This window comes from Somniosus microcephalus, chromosome 32 (genome assembly GCF_052327205.1).
Source record: "Somniosus microcephalus isolate GS21.2 chromosome 32, FLI_Smic_1.0, whole genome shotgun sequence".
NCBI classification, from domain to species: Eukaryota; Metazoa; Chordata; class Chondrichthyes; order Squaliformes; family Somniosidae; genus Somniosus; species Somniosus microcephalus.
In genome coordinates this window covers 37,967,469-37,987,552 of record NC_141018.1, presented here as the reverse complement: position 1 = coordinate 37,987,552, position 20,084 = coordinate 37,967,469, and the positions used below count along the sequence as shown (strand labels likewise).

Sequence of the window (20,084 nt, the reverse complement as noted above, 5' to 3'; positions counted from 1 at the left end):
GACCAGAGAGTGTTTTTCCAGAGAGTGTTTGACCAGTGTGTTTGATCAGAGAGTGTTTGACCAGAGTGTGCTTCACCAGGCTGTTTGACCAGAGAGTGTTTGACCAGAGAGTGTTTGACCAGAGTGTGCTTGACCAGACTGTTTGACCAGAGACTGTTTGACCAGAGAGGGTTTGACCAGAGATTGTTTGACCAGGGAGTGTTTGACCAGAGAGTGTTTGACCAGAGTGTGTTTGACCAGGGAGTGTTTGACCAGAGAGTGTTTGACCAGAGAGTGTTTGACCAGAGTGTGCTTGACCAGACTGTTTGACCAGAGACTGTTTGACCAGAGAGGTTTTGACCAGAGTGTGTTTGACCACAGATTGTTTGACCAGAGAGTGTTTGACCAGTGTGTTTGACCAGAGAGTGTTTGACCAGAGTGTGCTTGACCAGACTGTTTGACCAGAGACAGTTTGACCAGAGAGGTTTTGACCAGAGTGTGTTTGACCAGAGATTGTTTGACCAGCGAGTGTTGGACGAGAGTGTGTTTGACCAGTGTGTGTTTGACCAGAGTGTGTTTGACCAGAGTGTGTTTGACCAGAGTGTGCTTGACCAGAGAGTGTTTGACCAGTGTGTGTTTGACCAGAGTGTGTTTGACCAGAGTTTTTGACCAGTGTGTGCTTGACCAGAGTGTGTTTGACCAGTATGTGTTTGGCCAGAGAGTGTTTGACCAGAGAGTGACTAGAGCGTGTTTGGCCAGATACTGTTGGGCCAGAGCATGTTTGAGAGAGACTGTTTCACCACAGTGTGTTTGACCAGAGAGAGTTTGACCAGAGAGTGATTGAACAAATTGTTTGACCAGAGTGTTTCACCAGAGAGCATTTGACCAGAGAGTGTTTAACAAGAGAGTGTTTGACCAGAGAGTGTTTGAACAGATTGTTTGACCAGAGAGTATTTGACCAGAGTGTGTTTGAACAGAGAGTGTTTGACCAGAGAGTGTTTGACCAGTGTGTTTGACCAGAGAGTGTTTGACCAGAGTGTGCTTGACCAGAGTGTTTGACCAGAGACTGTTTGACTAGAGAGAGTTTGACCAGAGATTGTTTGACCAGAGAGTGTTTGACCAGAGTGTGCTTGACCAGAGTGTGTTTGACCACAGACTGTTTGACCAGAGATTGTTTGACCAGAGACTGTTTGACTAGAGAGAGTTTGACCAGAGAGGGTTTGACTAGAGAGTGTTTGACCAGAGTGTGCTTGACCAGAGTGTGTTTGACCAGAGTGTGTTTGACAAGAGTGTGTTTGACCAGAGTGTGTTTGACCAGAGAGTGTTTGACCAGAGTGTGTGTGACCAGAGGTTGTTTGACCAGAGATTGTTTGACCAGAGAGTGTTTGACCAGAGTGTGTTTGACCAGGGAGTGTTTGACCAGAGAGTGTTTGACCAGAGGGTGTTTGAACAGAGAGTGTTTGACCAGAGATTGTTTGACCAGAGAGTGTTTGACCAGAGAGTGTTTGATCACAGATTGTTTGACCAGAGTGTGTTTGACCAGAGAGTGTTTGACCAGAGAGTGTTTAACCAGAGAGTGTTTGACCAGATTGTTTGACCAGAGTGTTTGACCAGAGAGCGTTTGACCAGTGAGTTTTTGACCAGTGAGTGTTTGACCAGAGAGTGTTTGACCAGAGTGTGTTTGACCAGAGTGTGTTTGACCAGAGTGTGTTTGACCAGAGAATGTTTGACCAGAGAGTGTTTGACCAGAGAGTGTTTGACCAGAGTGTGTTTGACCAGAGAATGTTTGGCCAGAGAGTGTTTGACCAGAGAGTGTTTGACCAGAGATTGTTTGACCAGAGTGTGTTTGACCAGAGAGTGTTTGACCAGAGAGTGTTTGACCAGAGAGTGTTTGACCAGAGAGCGTTTGACCAGGGAGTGTTTGACCAGAGAGTGTTTGACCAGAGAGTTTGACCAGAGTGTGTTTGACCACAGACTGTTTGACCACAGACTGTTTGACCAGAGAGTGTTTGACCACAGACTGTTTGACCAGAGAGTGTTTGACCAGAATATGTTTGACCAGAGTGTGTTTGACCAGAGAGTGTTTGACCAGAGTGTGTGAGACCAGAGTGTGTTTGACCAGAGTGTGTTTGACCAGAGAGTGTTTGACCAGAGACTGTTGGGCCAGAGTGTGTTTGAGAGAGAGTGTTTCACCAGAGTGTGTTTGGCCAGAGAGTGTTTGACCAGAGATTGTTTGACCAGAGAGTGTTTGATCACAGATTGTTTGACCAGAGTGTGTTTGACCAGAGAGTGTTTGACCAGAGTCTGTTTGACCAGAGAATGTTTGGCCAGAGAGTGTTTGACCAGAGGGTGTTTGACCAGAGAGTGTTTGAACAGATTGTTTGACCAGAGTGTTTGACCAGAGAGTGTTTGACCAGTGTGTTTTTGACCAGTGAGTGTTTGACCAGAGAGTGTTTGACCAGACAGTGTTTGACCAGAGAGTGTTTGACCAGAGAATGTTTGGCCAGAGAATGTTTGACCAGAGAGTGTTTGACCAGAAATTGTTTGACCAGAGTGTGTTTGACCAGAGATTGTTTGACCAGAGAGTGTTTGAGCAGTGAGTGTTTCACCAGAGTGTTTGACCAGAGAGTGTTTGACGAGAGTGTGTTTGACCAGAGAGTGTTTGACGAGAGTGTGTTTGACCAGAGTGCGTTTGGCCAGAGAGTGTTTGACCAGAGAGTGACCAGAGCGTGTTTGACCAGAGACTGTTGGGCCAGAGTGTGTTTGAGAGAGAGAGTTTGACCAGAGTGTGTTTGACCAGAGTTTGTTTGACCAGAGATTGTTTGAGCAGAGAGTGATTGAACAGATTGTTTGACCAGAGTGTTTAACCAGAGTGCATTTGACCAGAGAGTGTTTGACCAGAGTGTGTTTGACCAGAGATTGTTTGACCAGAGTGTGCTTGACTGGAGTGTGCTTGACCAGAGACTGTTTGACCAGAGAGGGTTTGACCAGAGATTGCTTGACCAGAGAGTGTTTGTCCAGAGTGTGCTTGACCAGGGAGTGTTTGACCAGAGAGTGTTTGACCAGTGTGTTTGACCAGAGTGTGTTTGACCAGAGTGTGTTTGACCAGAGTGTGCTTGACCAGAGTGTTTGACCAGAGAATGTTTGAACAGAGAGTGTTTGATCAGAGAGTGTTTGACCAGGGATTGTTTGACCAGAGTGTGTTTGACCAGAGTGTGTTTGACCAGAGAGTAACCAGAGTGTGTTTGACCAGAGAGTGTTTGACCAGGGTGTGCTTGACCAGAGAGTGTTTGACCAGAGAATGTTTGACCAGAGTGTTTGAGCAGAGAGTGTTTGACCAGAGTGTGTTTGACCAGAGAGTGTTTGAACAGAGTGTGGTTGACCAGAGTGTTTGACCAGAGCGTATTTGACCAGAGTGTGTTTGACCAGAGAGCGTTTGACCAGAGAGTGTTTGACCAGAGTGTGTTAGTATCATCTGCATTAATCATACCCCATATAATGAAGTTGAGATCATTGATATATACCACAAAAAGCAAGGGACCTAGTACTGAGCCCTGCGGAACCCCACTGGAAACAGCCTTCCAGTCACAAAAACACCCATCAACCATCACCCTCTGCTTCCTGTCTCCGAGCCAGTTTTGAATCTAACTTGACACTTTGCCCTGGATCCCATGGGCTTTTAACTTTGTGACCAGTCTGCCATGTGGAACCTTATCAAAAGCCACAAAGCTAAAGTCCATATACACTACACCAAACGCACTACCCTCATCTACCCTCGTTACCTCCTCAAAAAATTCAATCAAGTTTGTCAGACACGACCTTCCCTTAACAAATCCGTGCTGACTATCCTTGATTAATCCGTGTCTTTCTAAATGAAGTTTTATCCTGTCCTTCAGAATTCTTTCCAATAATGTTCCCACCACCGAGGTTAGGCTGACTGGCCTGTAATTACTCGGTCTATCCTTTTCTCCCTTTTTAAACAAGGGTACCACATTAGCAGTCCTCCAGTCCTCCGGCACCACACCTGAAGCCAGAGAGGATTGGAAAATGATGGTCAGGGCCTCTGCTATTTCCTCTTTTGCTTCGCTTAACAGCCTGGGATACATTTCATCTGGGCCTGGGGATTTATCCACTTTTAAAGCTGCTAAACCCCTTCATACCTGAGCTCACCATCCCTACCCCAATGAACACATACCTTTCCCCACTGGAGACTGTTGGAAGAAATGGAGAGTTGAGGAGGGCACGTAGCCAACAATGGCCGGAGACTGTAACATCGACATTTTATCTGAATTTCTGTTCTTGCCAACTAGGAATCTCATTTTCCAGGATCAAAGCGCCAGAAAATGAAATAACAGCGTTCACGATATCTGAGGTGAGATGATGTGAAATTGGGGCCGAGAGTAAAGTGACTACAAAACACAAAGAATTGCCAATTATGCAATTGTGAAATTTCTGGGACTCCTGGCTGTATAAGAACATGACATAAAGAAAGACTCTCAGATTCAGCTAATATTTATTGCTGCCCATTTGCTTTTAATTAAGTTTACAATCTCAAGTTTCACACTCATGGAGCAAACTCCATTGCAGCCGCTGCACAATCCTCATTCACTTTCCCACGTGTCTTCGTACCGCTGTGTAATTCTGTTCTTCACACTCTTCACCAAGGTGAGACTGTTGCTAGGATACAGTTCCACAGGTGCCGACAGCGCTCAGGTACCTTGCCTAAGTGAGCCCAGACACTGAATATCTACTCTACCATGAAGAACATCACATCTGAGTCCAGTCCTGTCTGCACGCCCCGCACACAAACACGTTCCACCAGGAACAGCAATCAGGGGCAGGAAGCCGGACTGGACTCCTTAGCCTAGCGGCAATGGGTAAATTCTGTTCATCGTGACTGAGATCAGCAGGCTCAGCACAGACTAGGGTGGGACCCTTGGCTGTCCCTGGGTCACGTGTCTCAGACTCACACTGGGCGTTCCATCTCCCGACTGAGCCCTTTGGCAGTGGGTCAACTGGGACGATGGGGGGGGGGGGGGCGGACATTTTCTTCAATTTTGCAGCAAGCTTTTGCAGGGTTAACGACGCAAATGCGTTGGCCTTCTCTCAATATTTTGTTCGACCCAGCTCAGTGATAGCGTTGAAAATGAATCATGTGCCAATTGCTCACCCACTGGCCATTTCCAGTTTGGAGCAAAGAGCTTGTGATGAAGGATGGGAAGTGACTGCCTTTCTGTCTAATACATACAGTGCTAAACTGAGCCAAAGGAACTAGGCAGGCTCCAGGTTTGAGCTCTGGTGCTGGCTGGGTTGGCTGACCTTACTTAGCACTTAGTTGGGGTGCTACAATTGGCACCAGCTCGCTAGACTAGGAACAGCACTCTCAGTCTTGATCTCCATTCAGTGGTTCCCGTATGTCCGTTGGGTGTTGGTTGGATTTAGATTTGGACTTGCTGCAATAACCTCTCCACACGTCTACATCTTCAGTACAGGAGCGGCAAACATCTGTGCAACAACACGTGCACTCCATACGCTGCAGGGCGTTCTCCTTGCTTGTTAACGAGTGCTGCGAACGCCAGTAAATGACAAGGATTGCAGATCAATACTTGGTTGGATTGCGGGACAGACACAGAGCAATGAACTGATGGACTGGGCGATTGACAAGGTTTGTGTTGACTCGGCTGCACAGATGAGATTAAATGAAAACTGCAAACTGTGATTCATGAAAGAAAGACTTATGAAATAATACTGAGCGAGAGGGAGTTAGATATATTTCTTAAGGCTAAAGGGATCAAGGGATATGGGGAGAAGGCAGGGACCGGGTACTGAATTTGGATGATCAGCCATGATCTCATTGAATGGCGGAGCAGGCTCGAAGGGCCGAATGGCCTACTCCTGCTCCTATCTTCTATGTTTCTATGTTGAGCGGCCTACGGGTGGCGCTGTCCAGGGACAGTATAAATACTCGGGCACGGGCCCAGCTTGCGCAGGACATTCTTAACAGGAACTAGTGAGCATAGTGGTTAGCACTGTTGCCTCACAGCGCCAGGGACCCGGGTTTGAATCCGGCCTCGGGTGACTGTCTGTGTGGAGTTTGCACATTCTCCCCGTGTTTGCGTGGGTTTCCTCCGGGTGCTCCGGTTTCCTCCCACAGTCCAAAGATGTGCGGGTTAGGTTGATTGGCCATGATAAATTGACCCTTAGTGTTAGGGGGATTAAATACGTGGGGTTACGGGGATAGGGTGGGATATGTGTCGGTGCAGGCTCGATGGGCCGAAATGGCCTCTATCTGCACTGTGGGGTTTCTGTGATTCTGTGATTCTGTGACACAACTAGACCTCCATGTTGTAAAACAGTTGATTAAAGCTTTGTTTAACGCTTAGACCAAGTGCCTAGTAGTTTTCTTATGTCAGTGCATATCAGTAAACAGCCACACGAGACACAAGGAGCAGAAGCAGGTAATGTACGGCTCACGCCTGGCTCACTATCAACTCCTGTGTGCTTACTGTGCACACAAGTTCAAAGGGGACACTTCCCTCCCATCTGTTTCCAATTTCCCTCCCATCTGCCTCAGTGCCAACTCTCAGAGATGTGCTAGGTGTGCTAGGTGAGGGGACTATAGGCCAAAGCCTGGGCGATGTGATTTGCCAGAGCCCAGCACATCCCTTCACACTAACACCAGTTTCTCACCTGCACCAGGTGCTGAAGCTGTAATGAGGCTGACTGGCAGAAAACCAGCTTCTTTCTCAGCAGATAAGATCTGAAGCCTCGGTCAGGTCAGGCCTGCTAATAGTGCCACCTGGTAAAGAATGAACAACCCAGGTCTCAGATCAACCCCAGTAATAATCCGCCTGCATTGATTTCAATACATTGGGAATATACACTGGCAACTAGCCCCGCACCAGCAGCAGAGCGATCAATTGGTTATTGAAGCCCTGAGGGTTCAGATATAAATGGTCAGTTTGCTGTAAAAATGTGTTTAGTTTCACGCAGACACATTCTGCTGACATTCCGTATAGCTCTCAGATGAATTCGCCCTCTAGCATAGGTGGCATTACAACAGTAATTCAGTGACACAGAAAATGGATCAGTTGCCATGGCAATAGAATAAAGTGTTGCTGGGAAATTCAAGAAAGCAGGACACTGGAAAAGGGGGATGTCAGAAAGGAGGAGTTATATGTGTAGGAGATTTAAGAGTGTTAGAGAGAGGGGAGTGTTAGAGAGAGAGGAGTGTTAGAGAGAGGGGAGTGTTAGAGAGAGGGGAGTGTTATAGAGAGGGGAGTGTTAGAGAGAGGGGAGTGTTAGAGAGAGAGGAGTGTTAGAGAGAGGGGAGTGTTAGAGAGAGAGGAGTGTTAGAGAGGGGAGTGTTAGAGAGAGGGGAGTGTTAGAGAGAGGGGAGCGTTATAGAGAGGGGAGTGTTATAGAGAGGGGAGTGTTAGAGAGAGGGGAGTGTTATAGAGAGGGGTGTGTTATAGAGAGAGGAGTGTTAGAGAGAGGGGAGTGTTATAGAGAGAGGAGTGTTATAGAGAGGGGAGTGTTATAGAGAGAGGAGTGTTATAGAGAGGGGAGTGTTATAGAGAGGGGAGTGTTACAGAGAGGGGAGTGTTATAGAGAGGGGAGTGTTATAGAGAGAGGAGTGTTATAGAGAGGGGAGTGTTATAGAGAGGGGAGTGTTAGAGAGAGGGGAGTGTTAGAGAGAGGAGTGTTAGAGAGAGGGGAGTGTTATAGAGAGGGGAGTGTTATAGAGAGAGGAGTGTTATAGACAGGGGAGTGTTATAGAGAGGGGAGTGTTAGAGAGAGGGGAGTGTTATAGAGAGGGGAGTGTTATAGAGAGGGGAGTGTTAAAGAGAGGGGAGTGTTAGAGCGAGGGGAGTGTTAGAGAGAGGGGAGTGTTAGAGAGAGGGGAGTGTTATAGAGAGGGGAGTGTTATAGAGAGGGGAGTGTTAGAGAGAGAGGAGTGTTAGAGAGAGGGCAGTGTTAGAGAGAGAGGAGTGTTAGAGAGAGGGGAGTGTTAGAGAGAGGGGAGTGTTATAGAGAGGGGAGTGTTATAGAGAGGGGAGTGTTATAGAGAGGGGAGTGTTAGAGAGAGGGGAGTGTTAGAGAGAGGGGAGTGTTATAGAGAGGGGAGTGTTAGAGAGAGGGGAGTGTTATAGAGAGGGGAGTGTTAGAGAGAGAGGAGTGTTAGAGAGAGGGGAGTGTTATAGAGAGGGGAGTGTTAGAGAGAGAGGAGTGTTAGAGAGAGGGGAGTGTTATAGAGAGGGGAGTGTTACAGAGAGGGGAGTGTTAGAGAGAGGGGAGTGTTATAGAGAGGGGAGTGTTAGAGAGAGAGGAGTGTTACAGAGAGGGGAGTGTTATAGAGAGGGGAGTGTTATAGAGAGGGGAGTGTTAGAGAGAGGGGAGTGTTAGAGGGAGGAGTGTTAGAGAGAGGGGAGTGTTACAGAGAGGGGAGTGTTAGAGAGAGGGGAGTGTTATAGAGAGGGGAGTGTTAGAGAGAAGGGAGTGTTAGAGAGAGGGGAGTGTTAGAGAGAGGGGAGTGTTATAGAGAGGGGAGTGTTAGAGAGAGGGGAGTGTTAGAGAGAGAGGAGTGTTAGAGAGAGGGGAGTGTTAGAGAGAGGGGAGTGTTAGAGGGAGGAGTGTTAGAGAGAGGGGAGTGTTACAGAGAGGGGAGTGTTAGAGAGAGGGGAGTGTTATAGAGAGGGGAGTGTTAGAGAGAGGGGAGTGTTATAGAGAGGGGAGTGTTAGAGAGAGGGGAGTGTTAGAGAGAGAGGAGTGTTAGAGAGAGGGGAGTGTTAGAGAGAGGGGAGTGTTAGAGGGAGGAGTGTTAGAGAGAGGGGAGTGTTACAGAGAGGGGAGTGTTAGAGAGAGGGGAGTGTTATAGAGAGGGGAGTGTTAGAGAGAAGGGAGTGTTAGAGAGAGGGGAGTGTTAGAGAGAGGGGAGTGTTATAGAGAGGGGAGTGTTAGAGAGAGGGGAGTGTTAGAGAGAGAGGAGTGTTAGAGAGAGGGGAGTGTTAGAGAGAGAGGAGTGTTAGAGAGGGGAGTGTTAGAGAGAGGGGAGTGTTAGAGAGAGGGGACCAGCGAGGCCCGAGACCAGTCGGGAGCAGTGTGAGACCGGTATAAAAACCGGAGAGAGGCGAGGCCCGAGACCAGTCGGGACCAGCGGGAGCAGCGAGGAGGAGCTCGGCAGGAAACCCGGCGACCAGCGAGGCCCGAGACCAGTCGGGAGAGAGCAGCAGCGGAGAGGCAGCAGTCGGCGAGACTCGGGGCCATTTAAAAAACAGCTGAGGCGGAAGTCCAGCTCTTGAGCTTTTTTTCAGAAGCGGACCTGGTGGGACGCACCCAGGTGAAAGGTATTTAAGGAGGGTGGTGGCTTAAACCCGAGTTCCTACAGAGTAGGAACCCCCACCGCCCCCCTCCTCTAACCTAGTAGTCTTTTAGCAGCTGTCTAAAAACAGAGGTCACAAATTTTTTGGTCTCAGTTTCTTTTCAGCAGGGCAGGAACCGGGAGGAGCGGGAAGTCGGCGTAGGACCAAGGGGACACAAGACCGGGAAGTCAGCGAAAGACCAGGGAGGTAAGACTAACTGGTAAGTACTTTCCTCAAACCTTCCTAGGAAGTAAAACCAAAACTAGTGGGATTTGGTTAGTTTAAAAAGGAATAAGAGGAGTACAGTATACATTGGTCTAAGTAAGCTTCGGGAAAACAAAAGTCGATAAATAAACTAAAACTAGAAAATTAAAAGTAATATAAGGGTTAAGTCATGGCAGTAGAGCTCGGACCTGTGTCATGCTCCTCCTGTAACATGTGGGAAATCAGGGACGCTTCCTGTGTCCCTGACGACTATGTGTGCAGGAAGTGTGTCCAGCTGCAGCTCATGTGGGACCGCATGACGGCCCTTGAGCTGCAGATGGACTCACTTTGGAGCATCCACGATTCTGAGAGGGGTGTGGATAGCACATTTAGTGAGTTGGTCACACCGCAGGTTAAGGCCAGCGTAGACAGTACATGGGTGACCAAAAGGCAGAGCAAGGGCAGGAAGGTAGTGCAGAAATCCCCTGGGGTTGTCTCCCTTAGCAACAGGTTCACCGCCTTAGGTACTGTTGTCGGGGGGGGTGACACATCGGGGGAAGGCACCAGCAGCCAGGCTCATGGCACCATGACTGGCTCTGTTGCAAAGAAGGGAGGGAAAAAGAGTGGCAGGGCTATAGTAATAGGGGATTCGATTGTAAGGGGAATAGATAGGGGTTTCTGTGGTCGCGACCGAGACTCCAGGATGGTATGTTGCCTCCCTGGTGCAAGGGTCAAGGATGTCTCGGCGCGGGTGCAGAACATTCTGGAGGGGGAGGGGGAACAGCCAGTTGTCGTGATACATGTTGGTACCAACGACGTAGCTAAAAAAAGGGAAGAGGTCCTACAAGTAGAATTTCGGGAGTTAGGAGCCAAGCTAAAAAGTAGGACCTCGAAGGTAGTAATCTCTGGATTACTACCAGTGCCACGTGCTAGTAAGAGTACAGAGAACAGGATAGTTAGGCTAAATACGTGGCTTGAGCAGTGGTGTAAGAGGGAGGGTTTTAAATTTTTGAGGCATTGGAACCAGTTTTGTGGTAGGTGTGACCTATACAAAAGGGACGGTCTACACCTGTGCAGAGATGGAACTGATGTTCTCGGGGTAATTTTTGATAAAGCAGTTCGGGAGCATTTAAACTAGTATGGCAGGGGGCTAGAAACCTATGTAGTGAAATAGAGGAAAGTGAAAGGCAGACAGAAATAAATGATAAAAGGGTGAGGAACAAAAAACAAAGGGCCAAACTAATTCATAAAAAATGTGAGCATAAAAAAAGCCTGAGGGTTTTATACCTTAATGCGAGAAGCATCAGGAACAAGGTAGATGAATTAGCTGTGGAAATAGAGGTTAATAATTATGACCTAATTGGGATTACGGAAACATGGTTGCAGGGTGAGCAGGGCTGGGAGCTTAACATACAGGGGTATTCAGTATTTAGGAAGGATCGACAAAAAAGAAAGGGAGGAGGGGTAGCATTGCTAGTAAAAGAGGGGATAAATGCAATTGAAAGGAAGGATATTAACTCAGTTAATACAGAATCTATATGGGTGGAGCTAAGAAATAGCGAGGGGCGAAAAACATTAATAGGAGTGGTATATAGGCCTCCAAATAGTAAAATAGAGGTTAGGGAGGGCATCACGAGGGAAATTAGAGAAGCGTGCAATAAGAGCACAGCTGTCATCATAGGTGACTTTAACTTACATATAGATTGGACTAGCCTAATCAGTAAAAATAATGAGGAGGAGGAATTCCTTGAGTGTTTGAGGGATGGTTATCTGGATCAATATGTCGAGGAACCAACTCGGGAACAGGCTATATTGGACTGGGTACTGTGCAATGAGAAGGGACTAATCAGTAATCTTGTTGTACGGGGACCCTTGGGTCAGAGCGATCATAACATGATCGATTTCTCACTCGAAATGGAGAGCGAAGAAATTGACTCAGAGACTAAGGTCCTGAATTTAAACAAGGGGAATTATGATGCCATGAGACGGGAACTGAGTAGGTCTGATTGGACAACGTTCCTGGGAGGACTGGAGGTAGATAAACAATGGCAAACATTTAAAGATAGAATGACAAAATTGCAAAAATTGTTTATACCAATCTGGCATAAAAGGAAATCTAAAAAGGTGACTCAACCGTGGATAACAGGGGAAATTAGAGACAGCATAAAATCCAAAGATAGGGCGTATAAAATAGCCAAAAAAAGCGCCAGAGCGGAAGATTGGGAACAGTTTAAGATAGAGCAAAGGAGGGCAAAGGGCATAATCAAGAGGGGCAAAATAGCTTACGAAAACAAGCTGGCGGAAAATATAAAAACTAACTCCAAAAGCTTTTATAAGTATATCAAAAGGAAAAGACTGGTGAAAACCAAAGTTGGTCCATTGCAGTCAGATACGGGGGAATATATAATGGGAAATAAGGAAATGGCAGATCAACTAAATGCATACTTTGGGTCAGTCTTTACGAAGGAAGACACAAAAAACCTCCCTGGGATATCGGGAAAAATAGGGACATTGGCAAAGGAGGAACTGACGCAAATCAATATCTCTAAGGATATGGTGTTAAGGAAGCTAAAGGGATTGAAGGTGGACAAATCCCCAGGGCCTGATAACATGCATCCTAGGGTACTGAAGGAGGTGGCCCTAGAGATAGCGGATGCACTAAGGATGATTTTTCAGAATTCATTAGACTCGGGAACAGTGCCGATGGATTGGAGGGTAGCTAACGTTACCCCACTATTCAAAAAGGGGGGTAGGGAAAAAGCAGGTAATTACAGACCTGTAAGCCTTACATCAGTTGTGGGCAAAATGCTGGAGTCCATCATTAAGGATGAAATAGCGGAGCACTTAGCAAATGGGGACAGGATAGGACAGAGTCAACATGGATTTACAAAGGGTAAATCGTGCTTGACTAATCTATTGGAATTTTTTGAGGGAGTAACTGGTAGAATAGATGGGGGAGAGCCAGTAGATGTGGTGTACCTGGACTTCCAAAAGGCTTTCGATAAGGTCCCACATAAAAGATTAGCATGGAAAATTGAGGCTCATGGGATAAAGGGGAAAGTTTTGGCGTGGATAGGGAACTGGCTGTCAGATAGAAAACAGAGAGTTGGAATAAACGGCTCATTTTCTGAATGGCAGGCAGTAACAAGTGGGGTACCACAGGGATCTGTCCTGGGCCCCCAGCTGTTCACAATTTACATTAATGACCTGGATCAGGGAGTCGGATGCAGCATTTCCAAATTTGCAGACGACACTAAACTAGGAGGGGGGGTGGGCTCAGAGGAAGAGACCAGGAAGCTCCAGAGCGATTTGGACAGACTGGGCGATTGGGCGGATAAATGGCAGATGCACTATAATGTGGACAAGTGCGAAGTTATCCACCTTGGGTGCAGGAACGGGAGGGCAAATTATTATTTAAATGGCAATAGATTGGGAGAGGGGGAAGTACAGAGAGACCTGGGTGTTCTTGTACACCAGTCACTGAAGGCGAGCATGCAGGTGCAACAGGCGGTCAAGAAGGCAAACGGTATGCTGGCCTTCATAGCAAAAGGGTTAGAATACAGGAACAGGGATACCTTGCTGCAGCTGTACAGGGCACTGGTGAGACCACACCTCGAGTACTGTGTACAGTTTTGGTCGCCTCATCTGAGGAAGGATGTTCTTGCCATGGAGGGGGTGCAGCGGCGATTCACCAGGCTGATACCAGGAATGGCGGGAATGACCTATGAGGAGAGACTATGTAGTTTAGGGATGTACACACTGGAGTTTAGAAGATTGAGAGGGGACCTCATAGAAGTGTATAAAATTCTGACAGGTCTAGACAGACTGGATGCAGAAGGAATGTTTCCCTTGGCGGGTGAGAACAGAACTAGAGGACATAATTTAAGGATAAGGGCTAAACCATTTAGGACAGAGATGAGGGGGAATTTCTTCACTCAGAGAGTGGTGAACCTGTGGAACTCATTGCCACAGAGGGCAGTGTACGCCAGCTCATTAAATATATTTAAGAGGGAATTAGATATATTTCTACGGGCAAAAGGGGTTAAGGGTTACGGAGAGAAGGCGGGGACGGGATACTGAATTAAAGGATCAGCCATGATCTCATCGAATGGCGGAGCAGGCACGAAGGGCCGAATGGCCTACTCCTGCTCCTATCTTCTATGTATCTATGTATCTATGTTATAGAGAGGGGAGTGTTAGAGAGAAGGGAGTGTTATAGAGAGGGGAGTGTTATAGAGAGGGGAGTGTTAGAGAGAGGGGAGCGTTAGAGAGAGGGGAGCGTTATAGAGAGGGGAGTGTTGTAGCGAGGGGAGTGTTACAGAGACGGGAGTGTTAGAGAGAGGGGAGTGTTATAGAGAGGGGAGTGTTATAGAGAGGGGTGTGTTATAGAGAGAGGAGTGTTATAGAGAGGGGAGTGTTATAGAGAGGGGAGTGTTATAGAGAGGGGAGTGTTATAGAGAGGGGAGTGTTATAGAGAGGGGAGTGTTATAGAGACGGGAGTGTTAGAGAGAGGGGAGTGTTATAGAGAGGGGAGCGTTACAGAGAGGGGAGCGTTACAGAGAGGGGAGTGTTAGAGAGAGGGGAGTGTTATAGAGAGGGGAGCGTTATAGAGAGGGGAGCGTTATAGAGAGGGGAGCGTTAGAGAGAGGGGAGCGTTAGAGAGAGGGGAGTGTTACAGAGAGGGGAGTGTTAGAGAGAGGGGAGTGTTAGAGAGAGGGGTGTGTTATAGAGAGAGGAGTGTTAGAGAGAGGGGAGTGTTAGAGAGAGGGGAGTGTTACAGAGAGGGGAGTGTTATAGAGAGGGGAGTGTTATAGAGAGGGGAGTGTTATAGAGGGGGGAGTGTTATCGAGAGAGGGGTGTTAGAGAGAGGGGAGCGTTATAGAGACGGGAGCGTTATAGAGAGGGGGCTGTTACAGAGAGGGGAGTGTTATAGAGAGGGTAGTGTTACAGAGAGGGGAGTGTTATAGAGAGGGGAGTGTTATAGAGAGGGGGCTGTTACAGAGAGGGGAGTGTTATAGAGAGGGGTGTGTTATAGAGAGAGGGGAGTGTTATAGAGAGGGGAGTGTTATAGAGAGGGGAGTGTTATAGAGAGGGGAGTGTTAGAGAGAGGGGAGTGTTACAAAGGGGAGTGTTATAGAGAGAGGAGTGTTATAGAGAGAGGAGTGTTATAGAGAGGGGAGTGTTATAGAGAGAACTGGACACCGCGCCCAAGGAGAGGTCTGACCAGAACTGGACACCGTGCTCAAGGAGAGGTCTGACCAGAACTGGACACAGTGCTCAAGGTGCGTTCTGACCAGAACTGGACAGAGTGCTCAAGGTGGGTCTGACCAGTACTTGACACAGTGCTCAAGGTGCGGTCTGACCAGAACTGGACACAGTGCTCAAGGTGGGTCTGACTAGAACTGGACACAGTGCTCAAGGTGGGACTGACCAGAACTGGACACAGTGCTCAAGGAGAGGTCTGACCAGAACTGGACACAGTGCTCAAGGAAAGGTCTGACCAGAACTGGACACAGTGCTCAAGGTGGGTCTGACCAGAACTGGACACAGTGCTCAAGGTGCGGTCTGACCAGAACTGGACACAGTGCTCAAGGTGGGTCTGACCAGAACTGGACACAGTGCTCAAGGTGGGTCTGAGCAGAGTCCTGCACAGTTTGATCATGACTTTCTCCGAATTGTCTAAAAGTATTTAGTAATCGAACTGCTTTATATTCTTTAAAAAGGATTTCCTAAATTAAAAAAAGACATGAACAATTTTTAAATTTTGTTTCATGATATTTCCTACTGAAAAGGATATGATATTACAATTATGAAACACGTAAGCAGATTTGAATCTTTAGGGAGTTGATTACATTAAAATTCCAAATTTTGAATTTTATCCCATTAAAACATTACAGGTGTAGGCTCTGCACATTTTCATAAACTCACATTTTTGAATTCTGCTTTCTCCTCAATAACAACGTCTTCTCTTGTTGGCACATGGAGACGTGTGTCACAGACACTGACTCTCACTGGGGTGCGGGTTCCACAGACACTGACTCTCACTGGGGTGCGGGTTCCACAGACACTGACTCTCACTGGGGTACAGTTCCACAGACACTGACTCTCAATGTGGTACTGGGGTATGGGTTCCACAGATACTGACACTCACTGGGGTACAGTTCCACAGACACTGACTCTCACTGGGGTAAGGGCTCCATAGACACTGACTCTCACTGGGGTACGGGTTCCACAGACACTGACTCTCACTGGGGTATGGATTCCACAGACACTGTTTCTCACTGGGGTACGTGTTCCACAGACACTGACTCTCACTGGGGTGCGGGTTCCACAGACACTGACTCTCACTGGGGTACGGGTTCCACAGACACCTACTCTCACTGGGGTACGGGTTCCACAGACACCTACTCTCACTGGGGTACGGGTTCCACAGACACTGACTCTCACTGGGGTACGGGTTCCACAGACACTGACTCTCACTGGGGTACGGGTTCCACCGACAGTGACTCTCACTGGGTTACGGGTTCCACAGAGACTGACTATCACTGGAGTGCGGGTTCCACAGACACTGACTCTCACTGGGGTACGGGTTCCACAGACACCTACTCTCACTGGGGTACGGGTTCCACAGACACTGACTCTCACTGGGGTAGAGTTTCACAGACACTGACTCTCACTGGGGTACTGGTTCCACAGACACGGATTCTCACTGAGGTACAGTTCCACAGACACTGACTCTTGCTGGGGTACGGGTTCCACAGACACTGACTCTCACTGGGGTACAGTTCCACAGACACTGACTCTCACTGGGGTACAGTTCCACAGACACTGACTCTCACTGGGGTATAGTTCCACAGACACTGACTCTCACTGGGGTACAGTTGCACAGACACTGACTCTCACTGTGGTACTTGGGTACGGGTTCCACAGATACTGACACTCACTGGGGTACAGTTCCACAGACACTGACTCTCACTGGGGTACGGGTTCCACAGACACTGACTCTCACTGGGGTACAGTTCCACAGACACTGACTCTCACTGGGGTACGGGTTCCACAGACACTGACTCTCACTGGGGTACGGGTTCCACAGATACTGACTCTCACTTCGGTACGGGTTCCACAGACACTGACTCTCCCTGGGGTACATTTCCACAGACACTGACACTCACTGGGGTATGGGTTCCACAGACACTGACTCTCATTGGGGTACGGGTTCCACAGACACTGACTCTCACTGGGGTACGGTTTCCACACACACCGACTCTCACCGGGGTAAAGGTTCCACAGACACTGACTCTCACTGGGGTACAGGCTCCACAGACACTGACTCTCACTGGGGTACGGGTTCCACAGACACTGACTCTCACTGGGGTACGGATTCCACAGACACTGACTCTCACTGGGGTACGGGTTCCACAGACACTGACTCTCACTGGGGTATGGGTTCCACAGACACTGACTCTCACTGCGGTACGGGTTCCACAGAGACTGACTCTCACTGGGGTGCGGGTTCCACAGACACTGACTCTCACTGGGGTACGGGTTCCACAGACACCTACTCTCACTGGGGTACGGGTTCCACAGACACTGACTCTCACTGGGGTACAGTTCCACAGACACTGACTCTCACTGGGGTACTGGTTCCACAGACACGGACTCTCACTGAGGTACAGTTCCACAGACACTGACTCTTACTTGGGTACGGGTTCCACAGACACTGACTCTCACTGGGGTACAGTTCCACAGACACTGACTCTCACTGGGGTACGGGTTCCACAGACACTGACTCTCACTGGGGTACAGTTCCACAGACACTGACTCTCACTGGGGTACAGTTCCACAGACACTGACTCTCAATGTGGTACTGGGGTATGGGTTCCACAGATGCTGACACTCACTGGGGTACAGTTCCACAGACACTGACTCTCACTGGGGTAAGGGCTCCATAGACACTGACTCTCACTGGGGTACGGGTTCCACAGACACTGACTCTCACTGGGGTATGGATTCCACAGACACTGTTTCTCACTGGGGTACGTGTTCCACAGACACTGACTCTCACTGGGGTGCGGGTTCCACAGACACTGACTCTCACTGGGGTACGGGTTCCACAGACACCTACTCTCACTGGGGTACGGGTTCCACAGACACTGACTCTCACTGGGGTAGAGTTTCACAGACACTGACTCTCACTGGGGTACTGGTTCCACAGACACGGATTCTCACTGAGGTACAGTTCCACAGACACTGACTCTTGCTGGGGTACGGGTTCCACAGACACTGACTCTCACTGGGGGACAGTTCCACAGACACTGACTCTCACTGGGGTACAGTTCCACAGACACTGACTCTCACTGTGGTACTTGGGTACGGGTTCCACAGATACTGACACTCACTGGGGTACAGTTCCACAGACACTGACTCTCACTGGGGTACGGGTTCCACAGACACTGACTCTCACTGGGGTACAGTTCCACAGACACTGACTCTCACTGGGGTACGGGTTCCACAGACACTGACTCTCACTGGGGTACGGGTTCCACAGATACTGACTCTCACTTCGGTACGGGTTCCACAGACACTGACTCTCCCTGGGGTACATTGCCACAGACACTGACACTCACTGGGGTATGGGTTCCACAGACACTGACTCTCATTGGGGTACGGGTTCCACAGACACTGACTCTCACTGGGGTACGGTTTCCACACACACCGACTCTCACCGGGGTAAAGGTTCCACAGACACTGACTCTCACTGGGGTACAGGTTCCACAGACACTGACTCTCACTGGGGTACGGGTTCCACAGACACTGACTCTCACTGGGGTACGGATTCCACAGACACTGTCTCTCACTGGGGTACGGTTTCCACACACACCGACTCTCACTGGGGTAAAGGTTCCACAGACACTGACTCTCACTGGGGTACAGGTTCCACAGACACTGACTCTCACTGGGGTACGGGTTCCACAGACACTGACTCTCACTGGGGTACGGATTCCACAGACACTGACTCTCACTGGGGTACGGGTTCCACAGACACTGACTCTCACTGGGGTGCGGGTTCCACAGAAACTGACTCTCACTGGGGTGCGGGTTCCACAGACACTGACTCTCACTGGGGTACGAGTTCCACAGACACCTACTCTCACTGGGGTACGGGTTCCACAGACACTGACTCTCACTGGGGTACGGGTTCCACAGACACTGACTCTCACTGGGGTATGGGTTCTACAGACACTGACTCTCACTGCGGTACGGGTTCCACAGAGACTGACTCTCACTGGGGTGCGGGTTCCACAGACACTGACTCTCTCTGGGGTACGGGTTCCACAGACACCTACTCTCACTGGGGTACGGGTTCCACAGACACTGACTCTCACTGGGGTACAGTTCCACAGACACTGACTCTCACTGGGGTACTGGTTCCACAGACACGGACTTTCACTGAGGTACAGTTCCACAGACACTGACTCTTACTGGGGTACGGGTTCCACAGACACTGACTCTCACTGGGGTACAGTTCCACAGACACTGACTCTCACTGGGGTATAGTTTCACAGACACTGACTCTCACTGGGGTACTGGTTCCACAGACACGGATTCTCACTGAGGTACAGTTCCACAGACACTGACTCTTGCTGGGGTACGGGTTCCACAGACACTGACTCTCACTGGGGTACAGTTCCACAGACACTGACTCTCACTGGGGTACAGTTCCACAGACACTGACTCTCACTGGGGTATAGTTCCACAGACACTGACTCTCACTGGGGTACAGTTGCACAGACACTGACTCTCACTGTGGTACTTGGGTACGGGTTCCACAGATACTGACACTCACTGGGGTACAGTTCCACAGACACTGACTCTCACTGGGGTACGGGTTCCACAGACACTGACTCTCACTGGGGTACAGTTCCACAGACACTGACTCTCACTGGGGTACGGGTTCCACAGACACTGACTCTCACTGGGTTACGGGTTCCACAGATACTGACTCTCACTTCGGTACGGGTTCCACAGACACTGACTCTCCCTGGGGTACATTTCCACAGACACTGACACTCACTGGGGTATGGGTTCCACAGACACTGACTCTCATTGGGGTACGGGTTCCACAGACACTGACTCTCACTGGGGTACGGTTTCCACACACACTGACTCTCACTGGGGTACGGGTTCCACAGATACTGACTCTCACTTCGGTACGGGTTCCACAGACACTGACTCTCCCTGGGGTACATTTCCACAGACACTGACACTCACTGGGGTATGGGTTCCACAGACACTGACTCTCATTGGGGTACGGGTTCCACAGACACTGACTCTCACTGGGGTACGGTTTCCACACACACCGACTCTCACCGGGGTAAAGGTTCCACAGACACTGACTCTCACTGGGGTACAGGTTCCACAGACACTGACTCTCACTGGGGTACGGGTTCCACAGACACTGACTCTCACTGGGGTACGGATTCCACAGACACTGTCTCTCACTGGGGTACGGTTTCCACACACACCGACTCTCACTGG

The 20,084-nt window shown here is 49.1% G+C and overlaps 1 long non-coding RNA gene across 2 annotated transcripts in view; it reads right to left on the bottom strand.

Annotated features, from left to right (window-relative positions):
- The window catches only part of LOC147097446 (uncharacterized), a 463,039-nt gene that overhangs the window by 38,557 nt on the left and 404,398 nt on the right, over positions 1–20,084 (bottom strand). The window contains exon 4 of one of the 2 annotated variants that reach the window (XR_015074384.1): positions 4,397–5,545. The exons of the other annotated variant lie outside the window; for it this stretch is intronic. This is a non-coding gene — a long non-coding RNA (uncharacterized LOC147097446). Of the gene's footprint in view, positions 1–4,396; positions 5,546–20,084 lie in introns of those variants that run through there. 2 annotated transcript variants of the gene reach the window in all.